At 42.6% G+C, this 12566-nt stretch overlaps 1 long non-coding RNA gene across 1 annotated transcript; it reads right to left on the bottom strand.

The window, feature by feature from the left end:
- Positions 1–9669: 9669 nt before the first annotated feature.
- Positions 9670–12327, bottom strand: LOC115152625 (uncharacterized). The gene is made up of 4 exons (XR_003867536.1): positions 12295–12327; positions 10469–10522; positions 10003–10056; positions 9670–9718 (listed from the first exon to the last, which is right to left on the bottom strand). It is a non-coding gene; the product is annotated as an uncharacterized LOC115152625 (long non-coding RNA).
- Between the last annotated feature and the right edge of the window lie 239 nt (positions 12328–12566).

Raw genomic sequence — 12566 nt, 5'->3', positions numbered from 1 at the left:
TGATCACTACATAGAGAGATCAATCTGGGGCTGCCTGTGATCACTACATAGAGAGATCAATATCTGGGGCTGCCTGGATCACTACACGAGAGATCAATATCTGGGGCTGCCTGGTGATCACTACTGGAGAGATCAATACTGGGGCCTGGTGATCACTACATGGAGAGATCAATATCTGGGGCTGCCTGGGATCACTACGGAGAGATCAATATCTGGGGCTGCCTGGTGACCACTACACGGAGAGATCAATATCTGGGGCTGCCTGGTGATCACTACATAGAGAGATCAATATCTGGGGCTGCCTGGTGATCACTACATAGAGAGATCAATATCTGGGGCTGCCTGGTGATCACTACATAGAGAGAGTCATCTGGGGCTGCCTGGTGGTCACTACATGGAGAGATCAATATCTGGGCTGCCTGGTGATCACTACATGGAGAGATCAATATCTGGGGCTGCCTGGTGATCACTACACAGAGAGATCCGTATCTGGGGCTGCCTGGTGATCACTACACAGAGAGATCAGTATCTGGGGCTGCCTGGTGATCACTACATAGAGAGATCATATCTGGGGCTGCCTGGTGATCACTACATAGAGAGATCAATATCTGGGGCTGCCTGGTGATCACTACATAGAGAGATCAATATCTGGGGCTGCCTGGTGATCACTACACGGAGAGATCAATATCTGGGGCTGCCTGGTGATCACTACACGGAGAGATCAATATATAGGGCTGCCTGGTGACCACTACACGGAGAGATCAATATCTGGGGCTGCCTGGTGATCACTACATAGAGAGATCAATATCTGGGGCTGCCTGGTGATCACTACATAGAGAGATCAATATCTGGGGCTGCCTGGTGATCACTACATAGAGAGATCAGTATCTGGGGCTGCCTGGTGGTCACTACATGGAGAGATCAATATCTGGGGCTGCCTGGTGATCACTACATGGAGAGATCAATATCTGGGGCTGCCTGGTGATCACTACACGAGAGATCCGTATCTGGGGCTGCCTGGTGATCACTACACAGAGAGATCAGTATCTGGGGCTGCCTGGTGATCACTACATAGAGAGATCAATATCTGGGGCTGCCTGGTGATCCCTACATAGAGAGATCAGTATCTGGGGCTGCCTGGTGATCACTACATAGAGAGATCATTATCTGGGGCTGCCTGGTGATCACTACATAGAGAGATCAGTATCTGGGGCTGCCTGGTGATCACTACATAGAGAGATCAATATCTGGGGCTGCCTGGTGATCACTACACAGAGAGATCAGTATCTGGGGCTGCCTGGTGATCACTACATAGAGAGATCAGTATCTGGGGCTGCCTGGTGATCACTACATAGAGAGATCAATATCTGGGGCTGCCTGGTGATCACTACACAGAGAGATCAGTATCTGGGGCTGCCTGGTGATCACTACATAGAGAGATCAGTATCTGGGGCTGCCTGGTGATCACTACATAGAGAGATCAATATCTGGGGCTGCCTGGTGATCACTACATAGAGAGATCAATATCTGGGGCTGCCTGGTGATCACTACATAGAGAGATCAATATCTGGGGCTGCCTGGTGATCACTACACAGAGAGATCAATATCTGGGGCTGCCTGGTGATCACTACATGGAGAGATCAATATCTGGGGCTGCCTGGTGATCACTACATGGAGAGATCAATATCTGGGGCTGCTTGGTGATCACTACATGGAGAGATCAATATCTGGGGCTGCCTGGTGATCACTACATGGAGAGATCAATATCTGGGGCTGCCTGGGGATCACTACACAGAGAGATCAATATCTGGGGCTGCCTGGTGATCACTACATGGAGAGACCAATATCTGGGGCTGTCTGGTGATCACTACACAGAGAGATCAATATCTGGGGCTGCCTGGGGATCACTACATGGAGAGATCAATATCTGGGGCTGCCTGGTGATCACTACACAGAGAGATCAATATCTGGGGCTGCCTGGTGATCACTACATGGAGAAATCAATATCTGGGGCTGCCTGGTGATCACTACATGGAGAGACCAATATCTGGGGCTGTCTGGTGATCACTACACAGAGATCAATATCTGGGGCTCCCTGGTGATCACTACACAGAGAGATCAATATCTGGGGCTGCCTGGTGATCACTACACAGAGAGATCAATATCTGGGGCTGCCTGGTGATCACTACATGGAGAAATCAATATCTGGGGCTGCCTGGTGATCACTACACGGAGAGATCAGTATCTGGGGCTGCCTGGTGATCACTACATGGAGAAATCAGTATCTGGAGCTGCCTGGTGATCACTTAACAAAAGAGGAGAGCAGTAACACTTGTTTAACCCTCCAGCCTCTGAAGATTCAAACACTAAAGTGAGTCCCAAATGGCACCCTATCCCCTATAGTGCCCCACTTAAGGGTTCATAGGGCTCAAGTAAAAAGTAGTGCACTATTTAATGAATAAGGTGCCATTTGGGCCGCAGTCTAACTTGTATCTGGGGGAAATAGTGTAGCAGAACACATTGATTTAAAGAGATGGAGGCTATCAGCAGCAGCTACAACATCCTGATCGCTTGAGGAGTAGCCTGGATATACCAGAGATAGTCTGGATAGTCCTCCCTGACTAGCGTTTATGGAGCCAGGGCGTGGGAGGGTGTGTGTATGTGTCTGCTTTTTAATGTGTGTGTGTTTGTGTGTGAGTGTGCCACGGAGGGTTCAAGGGGACGTGATGAATTATAGATCTGTAATAATAAAGCTAGCTAGCTAGAGTCTGTGTGTGTGTGTGTGTGTGTGGGTGTGGGTGTGGGTGTGGGTGTGGGTGTGGTGTGTGTGTGGTGTGTGTGTGTGTGTGTGTGTGTGTGTGTGTGTGTGTGTGTGGCCCCCGGTCTCCTCTCCACTACTCAGTGTATGTGCTGTCTGTCATCAGTGTGTGATCTGAGGCAAAGCTAAACGGCTGCAAGACAGCGCTAAACTAACCACAGCGTATCTACAGGAGAACAGGTTTTAAGTTTGAAGGAAATCTGTGGTTCTAAGCTTTTGCTAGGTTTGTGCAATGTAAAGAATTTACAGTACTGAAGTTAATTCATTCACCCTCTCCTCCAACACAGTAAGTGGGTTGTATTAAGTAGGCACAAAATGGAAGAAAACCCTCCATAACAGAGTGAAACAGGGAAGTATTAAGTAGACACAAAATGGAAGAAAACCCTCCATAACAGAGTGAAACAGGGAAGTATTAAGTAGGTACAACATGGAAGAAAACCCTCCATAACAGAGTGAAACAGGGAAGTATTAAGTAGGAACAACATGGAAGAAAACCCTCCATAACAGAGTGAAACAGGGAAGTATTAAGTAGGCACAAAATGGAAGAAAACCCTCCATAACTGACTGAAACAGGGAAGTATTAAGTAGGAACAACATGGAAGAAAACCCTCCATAACAGAGTGAAACAGGGAAGTATTAAGTAGACACAAAATGGAAGAAAACCCTCCATAACAGAGTGAAACAGGAAGTATTAAGTAGACACAAAATGGAAGAAAACCCTCCATAACAGAGTGAAACAGGGAAGTATTAAGTAGGAACAACATGGAAGAAAACCTTCAATAATGGAGTGAAACAGGGAAGTATTAAGTAGACACAAAATGGAAGAAAACCCTCCATAACAGAGTGAAACAGGGAAGTATTAAGTAGGAACAACATGGAAGAAAACCCTCCATAACAGAGTGAAACAGGGAAGTATCAAGTAGACACAAAATGGAAGAAAACCTTCAATAACGGAGTGAAACAGGAAGTACTATCTTTGTACGTGTCCAATAAGAAACACTCCTTTTGGTTTTGCTCCAGTGTCCCCAGAAGTAACATGACCATTGTGACTCAATAACCTATTTCTATCCTGGCCCTCCATGACACCTACAGCACCCGATATTACAGGGCCAAAAAGATCATCAGAACATCAACCACCTGAGCCACTGCCTGTTCCCCCCACTATCATCCAGAAGGAGAGGGTCAGTACAGGTGCATCAAAGCTGGGACCGAGAGACTGAAAAACAGCTTCTATCTTAAAGCCATCAGACTGTTAAATAGCCATCACTAGTCGGCTACCACCCGGTTACTCAACCCTGCTGCCGTATATACAGGTACATAGACATGGAATCACTGGCCACTGTAATGATGGAACACTAGTCCTTAATAATGTTTACATACTGCTTTACTCATTTCATATGTATATACTGTACTCTATTCTACTGTATTTTAGTCAATGCCACTCCGATATTGCTCAATCTAAAATGAATATATTTGTTAATTCCATTCTTTTAATTTTAGTTTTGTGTGTATTTTGTGAATCATTTTAGACACTACGGCACTGTTAGATACTACTGCACTGTTATACCACTACTGCACTGTTAGATACTACTGCACTGTTAGATACTACTGCACTGTTATACACTACTGCACTGTTAGACACTACTGCACTGTTAGACACTACTGCACTGTTAGACACTACTGCACTGTTAGATACTACTGCACTGTTAGATACTACTGCACTGTTAGATTACTACTGCACTGTTAGACACTACTGCACTGTTAGATACTACTACTGCGCTGTTAGGACACTACTGCACTGTTAAACACTACTGCCTTGTTAAACACTACTGCACTGTTAGGACCACTACTGCACTGTTATATACTATTGCACTGTTAGACACTACTGCACTGTTATATACTACTGCACTGGTAGATACTACTGCAACTGTTATACACTACTGCACTGTTAGCTACTACTGCACTGTTAGGACACTACTGCACTGTTAGACACTACTGCACTGTTAGATACTATTGCACTGTTAGATACTACTGCACTGTTAGATACTACTGCACTGTTAGATACTACTGCACTGTATACACTACTGCACTGTTAGATACTACTGCACTGTTAGACACTACTGCACTGTTAGACACTACTGCACTGTTAGATACTACTGCACTGTTAGGACACTACTGCACTGTTAGATACTACTGAACTGTTATACACTACTGAACTGTTAGACACTACTGCACTGTTATACACTACTGCACTGTTAGATACTACTGCACTGTTAGACACTACTGCACTGGTTATACACTACTGCACTGTTATACCACTACGCACTGTTAGATACTACTGCACGTTGATGCTACTGCACTGTTTAGATACTACTGCACTGTTATACACTACTGCACTGTTATACACTACTGCACTGTTAGATACTACTGCACTGTTAGACACTACTGCACTGTTATACACTACTGCACTGTTAGATACTACTGCACCTGTTAGACACTACTGCACTGTTATACTCTACTGCACTGTTAGATACTACTGCACTGTAAGACACTACTGCACTGTATACAATACTGCACTGTTTAGACACTACTGCACTGTTATACTCTATCTGCACTGTTAGATACTACTGCACTGTTAGATACTACTGCATGTTAGATACTACTGCACTGTTAGATGCTACTGCACTGTTAGATACTACTGCACGGTTAGATACTACTGCACTGTTAGACACTACTGCACTGTTATACACTACCTGCACTGTTAGGTAATACTGCACTGTTAGATACTACTGCACTGTTAGACACTACTGCAGCTGTTAAACACTACTGCAACTGTTAAACCCTACTGCACTGTTAGATACTACTGCACTGTTATACACTACTGAACTGTTAGACACTACTGCACTGGTTAGATACTACTGCACTGTTAGACACTACTGCACTGTTATACACTACTGCACTGTTAGATAATACTGCACTGTTATACACTACTGGCACTGTTAGATACTACTGCACTGTTAAACACTACTGCACTGTTAAACACTACTGCACTGTTAAACACTACTGCACTGTTATATACTACTGCACTGTTATACACTACTGAACTGTTAGACACTACTGCACTGTTATACACTACTGCGCTGTTAGACACTACTGCACTGTTAGATACTACTGCAACTGTTATACACTACTGCACTGTTATACACTACTGCACTGTTAGATACTACTGCACTGTTATACACTACTGCACTGTTATACACTACTGCACTGTTAGATACTACTGCACTGTTAGATACTACTGCACTGTTAGATACTACTGCACTGTTAGATACTACTGCACTGTTATACACTACTGCACTGTTAGACACTACTGCACTGTTAGATACTACTGCACTGTTAGATACTACTGCACTGTTAGATACTATTGCACTGTTAGACACTACTGCACTGTTAGACACTACTGCACTGTTAGATACTACTGCACTGTTAGATACTACTGCACTGTTAGATACTACTGCACTGTTAGACACTACTGCACTGTTGGTGCTAGGAACACAAGCATTTCGCTACACCCACAATAACATCTGCAAAATATGTGTATGTGTATATGAAATTGTATTTGATTTGATTTCCAGGAAGGAAGAAAGAACAGGAAAAACATTCTCTCAAGTAGACAGAAGAAAGCATGGTGTCCTTCAAAGCAATAAGCCAATCTCACTGTCCTTTTAAATGCTGTGTTGTGTGACCAGCCATTCAAAAGGACGCTAGTAATTGGCTAAGGTACCTTGAACTGGTGTCATCATTCATAGACATGAAAACTGTTGACACATTCTCACCAATGACTCAACAACACACACACTCTCTGTACACGCACACACTGTCTGTATACACACACACACACACACACACAGAGATCTCATGATGGTTTGGATAACTTACTGGGGGGCCCGGTAGTCCTGGCCTTCCAGGGGAGCCTTCACTGCCCTGTAGGACACACACACACACACACACACACACACACACACACACACACACACACACACACACACACACACACACACACACACACACACACACACACACACACACACTACATACACACACACTACACACATACACACACACACAGAACAAACCATGAGAGGGATAATGCTTTCCAGGTCAGTCACTGGGGAACATATTTCTTCAGTTTTAGATCCCAATAATCTAAGAATACCTCTTTACCCATATTTACCCACACATTAGGCACAGTGACAATCCTAATCTTTGGGACATGGCATGACTGATAATACAAGTCTATTGCAGAGGTACAGTATTTGAGAAGAGGGACATACTAGCTCTGTTGAATTTGAGATAGATTGGGGGTAAGGCCCTGCGATAAACCAGTGTTCTGTACAAGGGGTGTAGTTGTACATCAACCTGCCTCACGCTACAGAAACAGGAGATCCTGTGAGCTGTTCTGGCTTGCACAAGCCTCTTGCAAGGCTACTTAACTGGCACACAGCACGCCACCCCCAATCCACCGACAACACTAGGCCTATGGCATTCTTTCATAACAAAACTGAAGAGAAATCCATAAGGTATTATGTGCTTTTTAAGAAAATAACATTAATCCTTGAGTACTACAATAACCCATTATTGATGCTCTTTGAGATAGCAGTAAATAAGACGTAAGGCATTGTTTCCATCTTAGACTATCAGAACAGCTTCTTGGCATGTCAGGGCCACATGCCTGAATAAAACATGACCCTGTATGTACTAACTGCCTATATTTAGAACAAAAGTAGACATGTACAGTACAGTGCCTAGTGAAAGTCTGTACACCAATGGCACAGTCCTTCACATTTTGCCCCCTTAAAATGAAATAAAAACATTGATTTCATTAGATTTTTTTTGCTACAGGTCTACACAACCTACTCCACATCTTCAAAGTGAAAGAAATGTATATAAAAGATTTCTAATTAATAAAGAAAACAAAAAACAAAGATGTCTTGATTGTGTATGTCTTCACACCCCAAAGTTAATATTTGGTGGAAGCACCTTTTGGCTTGCTGTTACAGCTGTGAATCATTTTGATAAGATTCTACCAACTTTCCCACAACTCTTAGGACAATATAATTCCATTGCTTGATCCTGACAAACTCCCCAGTCCCTGGCGATGACAAGCATACCCATAACATGATGCTGCTGCCAACCACAATACTTGAAAATACAGAGGGTTTACTTTGTGTTATGTTGTATTGGATTTGACCCAAACCTGTAGTTTTTATTTAGGGCCAAAAACGTAATGTCTTTGCTGTGTTGTCTTGCAGTATTACTTAATGGTATTGTTGCAAACAGAATCAATCATTTGGAGTGGATTTTTTAACACAGGCTTCCTTTACCACACGGGCCAGTAATGTGGAGTGAATGCAATGGTTTCGATTCCTTTGTATGTCCAGTATTGTAGTGGCCTGGGAGGCTGTCAGGATCTAAAGAAATATGAAAGGAGCAAAGCCCAGGTAAAAAGGTAGAGGAAACCCTGTCTTCTGAATACCTAACCCTGGGATAGAGTTACATTTTTCTGTGGGACACTTGCACACACACAAAATGATGCCAAGGACACAACAGAATGGCTTTCCAAGAGGTGTTTAGTGTTCCTGAGTGGTCTAGTCTCTGTCCTGACTTCATCTGATTGAAAAATTAAAGACAAGGTTTGAATATGCTGTCCATCAATGATTCCAAACCAATTTACTGAGCTTGAGGAATTTTACAAAAAACAATGGATATACACCAGGCGGCCCAGTTTTATAGGTACACCACTCCCGTTCACGAAAATTGTTCACTCCTACAGACCGTCATTGTGGCCGTGGCTCCTGTGTAAAGCAGACAGACAAGCCTTAAGGCATTCATTTACTGTTCAATTGAATGTTACAATGGGCAAAACCAGAGACCTAAGTGACTTTGAGCGTGGTATGATCGTCGGTGGCAGGCGAGCTGGTTCCATTATCTCAGAAACGTCCGGCATCCTGGCCTTTTCACGCACGACAGTGTCTAGGGTTTACTGACAATGGTGCGACAAACAAAAACCATCCAGTCAGCGGCAGTCCCATGGGCGAAAACAGCTTGTTGATGAGAGAGGCCGAAGGAGAACGGCAATAATCGTGCAAGCTAACAAGAGGGCTACAAACAGGTAAATATTGGTGCAGTACAACAGTGGTGTGCAGAACGGCATCTCGGAACGCACAACTTGTCTGTCTTTTTCACAGATGGGCTTTTGCAGCAGTTGCTGTTGCATCATGCTGATGGCAGAGTTAGGATTTGACATAAGCAGCATGAGTCCATGGCCCCATTCTGCCTGGTATCAATGGTACAATCTGGTGACGGTGGTGCAATTGTGTGGGGAATGTTTTCCTGGCACATGTTAGGTCCCTTGATACCAATTGAGCAATGTTTCCATACCCCAAAGAATTCAGTTTGTTCAGGAGGCAAAGGGGGGTCTGACCCGGTACCTAATAAACTGGCCACTGAGTGCATGTTGTCCTAAGAGTTGTGCAAGCTTGGTAGAATCTTATTCAGAATGATTCCCAGCTTTAATGGCTGCCAAAGGTGCTTCCACTAAGTAAAAGTGAAAACATACGCAATCAATTCATCATCATTTTGTGTTTCTAAGTAATTTGTAAAATTATCTCTCATTTTTATTTCACTTTGGAGTAGGTTGTGTAGCTCCATAGGAAAAAATCTAATTGAATCCCTTTGTAGATTTAATTTTAAGGTAGCAAAGTATGAAGACCATGCAAGTGTGCGTAGTCTTCACTAGCGACTGTATATTCATACAGTGCGTGTACACACAACGTCTCTTTCTTACCCGCCTCCCTTTGTTCCCGGCTGACCCATTGGCCCAGGTCTGCCAATGACACCCTGCAAATAGAAACAAAGTACATCAATTAACTGGGTCACAAACTAAATATAGAAACAAAGTACATCAATTAACTGGGTCACAAACTAAATATAGAAACAAAGTACATCAATTAACTGGGTCACAAACTAAATATAGAAAGTGGATGAGAGAAAATAGGGACCAAACAATGAGTATTGTGTTCTCAGGGATTGTTCTTGTATGAGCAACACAGTACTACACATGCATTACAACTAGGGATGAAGAGGAAGATGATTTCATGCGATTGATGATTTGTTTTGCTTACAGGGGCTCCAGTACGGCCTGTTGCACCCAGAATGCCTGGAACTCCAGGAGAGCCCTGAGAAAGACAAGAAACACCAGAGAGCAATCATTGTCACTTCCTGTGTAATAGTTAGTGTATGATAGGCTAACTGGTAGGTTTACAAGAAGGACAAGATGAGAGTTAACCTCATTTGCATTTTCGGGACTATTCCATTGATTCTGTTGTACATGGGGCAAGATGAGTCACGTGGCCGTGGCTTGCTATATAAAGCAGGCATTGAGACATTGAGGCATTCAGTTACTGATTGACTGAACGTTACAAAGGGTAAAACTAGTGACCTAAGCGACTTTGAGCGTGGTATGATCGTTGGTGCCAGGTGCACCGGTTCCAGATTTGATTTGATTTGATGTAGTGTACTTTCAAGCACACTCAAGCATGTTAAAGTATATGATTCATGTATTGGCCCCAGGACAGGTCTGAAACCCACCTCGTCTCCTTTGTCTCCACTAGGTCCAGGGAATCCTCTCTCTCCTTTCATCCCCTAGAACAGTAACAACATCAGTGAATGAGTAAACAGTAACATCATCAGTGAATGAGTAAACAGTAACATCATCAGTGAATAAGTAAACAGTAACATCATCAGTGAATGAGTAAACAGTAACAACATCAGTGAATGAGTAAACAGTAACAACATCAGTGAATGAGTAAACAGTAACATCATCAGTGAATAAGTAAACAGTAACATCATCAGTGAATGAGTAAACAGTAACAACATCAGTGAATGAGTAAACAGTAACAACATCAGTGAATGAGTAAACAGTAACAACATCAGTGAATGAGTAAACAGTAACAACATCAGTGAATGAGTAAACAGTAACATCATCAGTGAATGAGTAAACAGTAACATCATCAGTGAATGAGTAAACAGTAACAACATCAGTGAATGAGTAAACAGTAACAACATCAGTGAATGAGTAAACAGTAACAACATCAGTGAATGAGTAAACAGTAACAACATCAGTGAATGAGTAAACAGTAACATCATCAGTGAATGAGTAAACAGTAACATCATCAGTGAATGAGTAAACAGTAACATCATCAGTGAATGAGTAAACAGTAACCATCATCAGTGAATGAGTAAACAGTAACATCATCAGTGAATGAGTAAACAGTAACAACATCAGTGAATGAGTAAACAGTAACAACATCAGTGAATGAGTAAACAGTAACAACATCATCAGTGAATGAGTAAACAGTAACATCATCAGTGAATGAGTAAACAGTAACATCATCAGTGAATGAGTAAACAGTAACATCATCAGTGAATAGTCAAAAAATGGCCAAATCAGGTTTGATTCTGTATAAACCTTTTCTTAATGTGTTTGCTTGTGAAACAACAAATATTTACCACCATAATATACAGTATGTTCTCTCCAAACCTTCTAATAGTCTCAAACCAGTGGCATGACGGGTGGTCATACATGTCACTTGGACTTCTTGTTTCTAATAGAGCCAATTAGAAGCGACTGCTTGGGTAATTGTACTAATACAGGACACTGCCTGTGTATCCATGGCAACCACGTCTGCAGCCAGCAGCTCTGATGATACGAATGTGTTGGACTAACACTGTAATGTCTGAATCTTCCTAAATCTCTCTGATGAAAAGAAACATGAACAACTATGAGAGCCTATGTCGTACATTATAGCATATTATGCATAGTTTATAAGGCATTATAAATGCCCTTATAATGCATTATGTAGAGGGTATTTATCCGTAGGAAGTATTATGAAAACATTCAACTGAAAATCAATAGAACCATGTTGAATAATAACCTGAAGAAGAAGTTGTAGTCCCCAGCGATGTTATGCACCAGTCTTAATACTATTACAGCTATTATCTTCTCTAATTCACTTTGGCATGCTGAGATTTGCAATGCATGGAGTGAATGGAGTATTTGTAAGGTGGAAAGTAATTTCTATATACATTGTCTGTGTCCCAAATGAACCTCCTAATCCTTTACACAGGGCATTACTTTTCACCAGAGCATTATAGTGCACTATGTAGGGAATAGGCTGCCATTTAGAACACACATTATAATAGGGAATAGGCTGCCATTTAGAACACACACATTATAATAGGGAATATGCTGCCATTTAGAACACATCCATTATAATAGGGAATAGGCTGCCATTTTGAAACACATACATTATAATAGGGAATAGGCTGCCATTTAGAACACATCCATTATAATAGGGAATAGGCTGCCATTTAGAACACATCCATTATAATCAGGATGGCACGTTGTTTCCTACCTTTGGACCTTCTTTTCCTGGATTACCGAGAGGGTCCTCGCACTCCTGGATCCCCCTGTTTAGGATGGACACACACACGCAATCAATGCACGCAAGAACACATGCACAGAGAAAGACACACACACAAACCCCCACCCACACAACCTGTCCCCAAGGGTTCCATTCTCACCCTTCTAGGCAGGCAGACACACACACACACACACCACACACACACACACACACACACACACACACACACACACACACACACCAGACACAGACACAGACACAGA

Source organism: Salmo trutta, chromosome 18 (genome assembly GCF_901001165.1).
Source record: "Salmo trutta chromosome 18, fSalTru1.1, whole genome shotgun sequence".
Taxonomy (NCBI): Eukaryota; Metazoa; Chordata; class Actinopteri; order Salmoniformes; family Salmonidae; genus Salmo; species Salmo trutta.
Note: the sequence above shows the minus strand (reverse complement) of the source record. Positions and strands in the feature narration are given on the sequence as shown.